We start from the raw sequence: 7,769 nt of genomic DNA, 5'->3' as shown, positions 1-7,769 counted from the left end.
ACTCTAGCCAGGGTGGTATCAGAGAAGGTCAAGTGGGAAGGCAGGATATTCATCACCATTGAGCAGTAACCAGGCCCCTCCTGCAAAGTGCGATGCCTAGACTTCCACCCACACGTGGCCATGATGAGGTGGCCCTCCTGCTCCCTACTGGTATAGTCTTAAAGGAGGCCAAGTGGTGTGCTCGCTTCGGCAGCACATATACTAAAAATAGGAGGCCAGGTGGAAAATCAGGGCTTTCATCATGACCCATAGGATGCCACCCCTTCCCCATAGCATGGTGGTAGCCACATGGGAAGAAGTAGGGAGACATCATACTCCTTCCAACAAAGAGGAATCAGTGAGGCCTTGTGGGGAATCAGAACACCTACCCCTACCCAGAAGTAGGAGATCGCCCCTTATCATGTGTCAACAGAGGCTAAGTGGAAAACTTGGACTTCTGCCCACCCTGGCGGTAACAAGACAGTCTCCCCCAGTCCTTCCCCGACACAGCAATGTCAGAGGAAGCCAGATATAACAGAAGGTCCAAACAAAATCCAGAGCCTCATATCACAATACTCAGAATGTCCTCGTTTCCATCAAAAAGTATTCATCACAACAAGCGCCAGGAAGATCTCAAACTGAATGAAAAAAGAGAGTTAACTGGTGAAATCACAGAGATGTCAGAATTATCATAAAAATGTCCCAATGGAAAAAAAAAAGTGCTCCTATGAGCAATTATGAACACATTTGAGACATACAAAAAAAAAAAAAACCACCAGAAAGCCTTAGCAAAGAAATAGAAAGCTTTAGCAGTGAATGAGTATCAGTACCAATATTCCAATTGTGATATTGTACTATGGTTTTGCTCAATGTTACCATTGGAGGAAACTAGGTAAAGGGCCAAGTAACCCAGGATCACACGGAATTATTTCTCATAGCTGCTTGTGACTCTACGTTATCTCAAAAATTGAAAATTAATTTAAAAACTACACAGCTCAGATTTAGGAAGGCAGACAGAAATAGCATTTTTAGTGTCAATTAACACCTAAAATTTGTGCTTATTAAAGATGAATGTGTCACTATTTTGTCTCATCTCATTGTCATCCATCCAGCAAATAACTGTATTTGTGCTCAACAATGTATGGATCCAACAGATACATATTGAGTGCCTGTTAGGTGTGATATACCTATATAATAATATACCTATATAATATACCTATGTAATATAAAATATACCTATATAAGAGGAAGTAGTGTTAACTACAAATACCAGTTATTGAGAGACTGTTACAGGTACATACACATGTACTCATTTTTTTTTTTTTTTCATAAAAAACCTATGAGGTTGGGGTGCCTGGGTGGCTCAGTGGGTTAAAGCCTCTGCCTTCAGCTTGGGTCATTATCCCAGGGTCCTGGGACCGAGCCCCACATCGGGCTCTCTGCTCAGCAGGGAGCCTGCTTCCTCTCTCTCTGCCTGCCTCTCTGCCTACCTGTGATCTCTGTCAAATGAATAAATAAAATCTTTTTTAAAAAATCGTATGAGGGGGGCACCTGGGTGGCTCAGTGGGTTAAAGCCTCTGCCTTCGGCTCAGGTCATGATCTCAGGGTCCTGGGATCGAGCCCCGCATCAGGCTCTCTGCTCAGTGGGGAGTCTGCTTCCTCCTCTCTCTCTGCCTGCCTCTCTGACTACTTGTGATCTTTGTCTCTCTCTGTCAAATAAAATATTTAAAAAAAAAAAATCGTATGAGGTTTGGTGTTATCAGCATTACCATTTTACCCTGAGTTGAGTTTACTGTGAGTACAGATTTTTTAAAGTTAAGCCCATGACTTTCAAACATACCATGTATCAGAGATTTTATTCAGCTGTTAAGAAATATGGAGATCAATAAGAGAAAATTGCTTCCAAGGGCTTTTGTAAAACCAAGGTTTATAGAGTTCATCAGTAAAGGCATTTTTGATAACACACCCACAAAGAATGTGAGAATAAGATTTCTAGGTCAGATAGAAAAATGGATAATGTCCTACAGGGCAATAAAGCCATAATCTTTGGGTTTGTGTTTCTCCCAGATAGAAATCGAGCTAACAGGTGATTGTACGATGGAGTCTAGTCAAATAATCAATCACAAAGTCAAACAGATATTTTCTGCTAGATAAATAAATAAATAAGCCATGGGTTGACTTGTTAAACAAAGCGGCAGTATGCCATCGAAAGGGTATTAAGCCATCCTCTTAGGTTACTTCCAAGTTTTGAACATTTTTTTATTTATTTTTATTTATTTTTTTTTAAAGATTTTATTTATTTATTTGACAGACAGAGATCACAAGTAGGCAGAGAGGCAGGCAGAGAGAGAGGAGGAAGCAGGCTCCCCGCTGAGCAGAGAGCCCGGTGTGGGGCTCGATCCCAGAACCCCAGGACCATGACCTGAGCCGAAGGCAGACGTTTGACTGACTGAGCCACCCAGGCGCCCCTTGCATAATTTTTAATTAGCAAAATTGATTAGTAAGATCAGACTCCCAGTAAACAGACAAGCCCAAGTTGGAATACTGTTTTAACTCCAAATCTTGTTCTCTTCCACAAGCCACACTGCCAGTGAACGTCTCCACTTTAGTGATAGAGGCAGGCAAGTAAAGAAAAAGTGCAATGGAGTGTAAAAAGGAATTCTAGAAATATAAACAGGAAGGGTGCCTGGCTGGCTCTGCTGGAGGAGCATGAGACCCTCGATCCCGTGAGTTCAAGCCCCGTGGTGGGTATAGATATTATTGAAATAAATAAATAAACATTTTTTTTAAAAAGAAGAAGATATAAACAGGATGTGTTGGGGAAATAAGGAGTCAATAATCCTCAAATGGGCGAGGCATGCTTCCCAGGTGAAATAATTCAAGCTCAGTTAGAGACAGGTGTTCGTAGTTAGGTACGCAAGGGAAGAAATGGTGTCCCAGGAAGAAGGGAAAGTATGTGTTATATGCATAGGCATGAGGATATTGGAGCAATTTGAGATTTAAAGACAGATTGCTCTTAAGAATTTGATATAGCTTTGAAAGAAACAGACTCTTAACTGTAGAGAACAAACTGATGGCTCCCAGAGGGGAGGAGATGAGGAGATGGGGGAAATGGGTGATACGGGGGAAATGGGTGATACGGGGGAAATGGGTGATATGGGTCAAGGCGTGCACTCGTGATGGGTGATGAATGGAAGTGTTGAATCACTACGTCATACACTTGAACCTAACACTGAAGTTAACACTGCATGTTAACTATACTGGAATCAAAATTAAAAACTCAAGAGAGAGATCGAGGGGCTACCCACCCCAAAATGTGTTCGGTCCAGACATGTTCACATGGGAATTCCATCAAACCCAGGAAACATAATTTCCACTCAATTTGAATGGTATCATAAAATGGAAAAGAAAGAAAGCTTTAGGAATTTTATTGTTTTTATGTATTATAATTCAATATAAAATTGATGCTGGGTCACCTGGCTGGCTCAGTTGATAGAGCATGTGACTCTTGATCTGGAGGTCATGAGTTTAAGCCTCATGTTGATGTGTAGAGATTAGTAAAAAAAAAAAAAAAAAAAAAAAACCGAATAAACTTTTAAAACCCCTCTGTTTAAAAAATAAAAAATAAAATTGATGCCAATATTTGAACTACATTGAACTCTCTTCTTCCTGACTCTAAGTTAAACATCCTTTCAAGTTCTGCCATTTGAAAACATTAAAAAAAAAAACCTAGTTGGTTGTAGTGTGCTATTTCTTTAATGTACTTTATGAGATTTTTCTAATATTTTATTTAATAATTAATTTAGAGCATTGTAGAGTTTTCCTTTTAAATGACAAATCTATGAAATTAAATCTTGAGAAACCTCTTGAGGACAAAAAAATACAGAGACTTCTCTAAGCCCTCTAAGAGGGCTTTTTAAGAGAAAGTAAGCTTTCTCTGTCTAAAAAAAAAAAGCTTTTCTACAAAGCTTCCTAAACTTTTTAAAGTACTGCTGTGAATATTAAAATTAACAAAAGGTGTGCAATGGAAAAATGACAAACTTTGGAGTCAGATTGTCCTGAATAGGGCTGGAGTATGGGACTAGTATGGGGGAAAATTTAAGGAGGCACTCACTCTCTGGGTCCTGCAAGACCACAGGTGGCACCTGAAAGTGAGTCCTTCCTTAAATTTCCCCCCCCCTGGGGTCTCATTTGCTGCAGCCAATCCTGCCCCCTCACCTTGAGTCAGCCTGCCTTAGCCCTGCCTTAGCCCTGCCTTCCAGAACTCCAAGATCTTAGGTGAGTTACTTGACCTCTTCAAGCCTCAATTATGTCCTTCTGCAAAATGGATTGGTACTACCTGCCTCACAAGATTGTGTGAGAAGTGAGATATAAGCTGTATCAAGAAGAGTCAGCCTGGGGGCGCCTGGGGGGCTCAGTGGGTCAAAGCCCTTGCCTGCGGCTCGGGTCATGACCTCAGGGTCCTGGGATCCAGCCCCACATAGGGTTCCTTGCTCAGCAGGGAGCCTGCTTCTCTCTATCCCTCTTCCCTCCCCCTATTCATGCTCTCTCTCATATAAATAAATACAATCTTTAATAAGAAAAAGAAATGTAAATTTTAAGTTTCTGAATCAGAAACTCTGGTGGTAAGTTCTAGCAAACTGCTTTAATGAGCCCTCCAGATGATTCCAATGCTCGCTTAATGCCTGAGAGTCGCTGCTCCGGCCAAAGAGAAATTATTGTGGAATTTTAAGCAAAAAAGTAATATGAAAGAAACATTAATGGGTGTGATTGAATGGGTGAGAGATGAGAAATATTCAAGACAGAAAACAGGGTGGCTCGTTAGGGAGTTATTTTGTTAACATAGAAGTTATTCAAATCTTAACAAGTTAGTGGGAGTGATGATCAATAGGAGGTAGGTTTGCAATTACTTAGATAACAGAAATAATGTAAATTTGAAACTTCTTAAGTGAAAGTTTTTGTCTTGTCATCTCGATCTGCAGAACTTAGGATATTATCTGTGTCACTGCAGGTTATTGATAAATGCTTGCTTTTAAGTGACTGAATCTAGGATATGTCCTCCTCTACCTGTATTTAAGAGATACGGTTGGGTATAATTTTTGTTTGTAGGAAAAAAAAACTTGTGTCCTTGCATATGGAGGATGAACAAAAGAGCTGATCCTCGCTGCTTGGCCCTTGATATGCTGAGAAAAAAAATAGACATCATTAGCCTGAAATTTTACTCTCTGTAACATTCCTTTGTTTGGTATCTATCGTGATTTGGCCAAAGATGAGTATTTGGGGAGCTCATGAGATCAACTGAATTCAAGATAATGGTCCTTTGTTTTTATTGCCAGATATGAAGCAATGTATGAAGTATCCAAAATACACAAATAGTCGTCGAGATCATTGCCTCTCAAAGGTTGTGACTTTCTTGGGCGATGAGGATCTTTGGGGACAGTGCTTGCCTGTGTAGCCCTTAATCTGTCCTTACAGCTGTGTTCTTAAGATTTTTGTGAAATATAGGGAAACTGCCATGTCAAAGCTAATAACCAGGCTCTCAGCTACATCCTGTTCATCTCCCCCACCCTGTGCTTTCTTTGTTCCTAACTCTTCGTTGGTCATCCCAACACTCCCAGCTGCATCCTCCAACAAATGACATTTGGAGTCTTATTCACTGTGGCCGTTTCCACCATTTTGGCCAGACACCATCACTGAAGCTCTGGCTTCCAAGATCACAACACCAGGGAGAAAGCTGAAACAGTGATTATCAGGGGCACCTAATTCTGTTATCCCCATCTGCTCACTGATTCAAGTGACTTTCTGTGTAGTCCGGTTGGGAACCTCTCCAGCGTTAGTGGACATAGATGCACTTTCGGAGCCTATCTTCCTTAACACGGTGCAGCGAGAGCACCTTTTCATTTACCTGTTGGCCATTTGCATGTCTTCTTTGGAAGCTGTTTGGTTCCTCTGCCGATTTTTAATTGAGTTTTTTTGGGGGTTTTTTTGTTTTTTTTGTTTGTTTTTTTTTAATTTATTTATTTTTATTTGCTTATTTACAGCATAACAGTGTTCATTGTTTTGGCATCACACCCAGTGCTCCATGCAGTACGTGCCCTCCCTATTACCCACCACCTGGTTCCTCAACCTCCCACCCCACCCCACCCCCTCCCACCGCCCCTTCATAACCCTCTGGTTGTTTTTCAGAGTCCATAGTCTCTCATGGTTCATCTCCCCTTCCAGTTTCCCTCAACTCCCTCTCCTCTCCATCTCCCCATGTCCTCCATGTTATTTGTTATGCTCCACAAATAAGTGAGACCATATGATACTTGACTCTCTCTGCTTGACTTATTTCGCTCAGCATAATTTCTTCCAGTCCTGTCCATGTTGCTACAAAAGTTGGGTATTCGTCCTTTCTGATGGAGGCATAATACTCCATTGTGTATATGGACCACATCTTCCTTGTCCATTCATCCGTTGAAGGGCATCTTGGTTCTTTCCACAGTTTGGCGACCGTAGCCATTGCTGCAATAAACATTGGGGTACAAATGGCCCTTCTTTTCACTACATCTGTATCTTTGGGGTAAATACCCAGCAGTGCAATTGCAGGGTCATAGGGAAGCTCTATTTTTAATTTCTTGAGGAATCTCCACACTGTTCTCCAAAGTGGCTGCACTAACTTGCATTCCCACCAACAGTGTAAGAGGGTTCCCCTTTCTCCACATCCTCTCCAGCACACGTTGTTTCCTGTCTTGCTAATTTTGGCCATTCTGACTGGTGTTAGGTGGTATCTCAATGTTGTTTTAATTTGAATCTCCCTGATGGCTAGTGATGATGAACATTTTTTCATGTGTCTGATAGCCATTTGTATGTCTTCGTTGGAGAAGTGTCTGTTCATATCTTCTGCCCATTTTTTGATATGATTATCTGTTTTGTGTGTGTTGAGTTTGAGAAGTTCTTTGTAGATCCTGGATATCAACCTTTTGTCTGTACTGTCATTTACAAATATCTTCTCCCATTCCGTGGGTTGCCTCTTTGTTTTGTTGACTGTTTCCTTTGCTGTGCAGAAGCTTTGGATCTTGATGAAGTCCCAAAAGTTCATTTTTGCTTTTGTTTCCTTGGCCTTTGGAGACTTATCTTGAAAGAAGTTGCTGTGGCTGATATCGAAGAGGTTACTGCCTATGTTCTCCTCTAGGATTCTGATAGATTCCTGTCTCACGTTGAGGTCTTTTATCCATTTCGAGTTTATCTTTGTGAACGGTGTAAGAGAATGGTCGAGTTTCATTCTTCTATATATCGCTGTCCAGTTTTCCCAGCACCATTTATTGAAGAGACTGTCTTTTTTCCATTGAATATTTTTTCCTGTTTTGTCGAAGATTATTTGACCATAGAGTTGAGGGTCCATATCTGGGCTCTCCACTCTGTTCCACTGGTCTATGTGTCTGTTTTTATGCCAGTACCACGCTGTCTTGGTGATCACAGCTTTGTAGTAAAGCTTGAAATCGGGTAACGTGATGCCGCCAGTTTTGTTTTTTTTTTTGGCTATTGAGTTGGAGGAGTTCCTTATACATTTTGGATACTAACCCCTTATCAGATATATGATTTCCAAATATTTTCTCCCATTCTGTAGGTTGCCTTTTCATTTTGTTAATAATTTTCTTTGTCAAAAGTTTTATGGTTTGATATAGTCTCACTTGTTGTTTGTCTTTGTTTTTATTGTCTTGGCTTTGGTATCAAATCCAAAAACTCTTTGCGAAGACTGACATCAAGGAAACCACCCACTACATTTTCTTCTAGTAACTTTATGGTTT

Source organism: Meles meles, chromosome 21 (assembly GCF_922984935.1).
Source record: "Meles meles chromosome 21, mMelMel3.1 paternal haplotype, whole genome shotgun sequence".
Lineage (NCBI taxonomy): Eukaryota > Metazoa > Chordata > Mammalia > Carnivora > Mustelidae > Meles > Meles meles.
The sequence above is the reverse complement of the archived record's forward strand: the minus strand, read 5'-3'. Positions refer to the sequence as shown.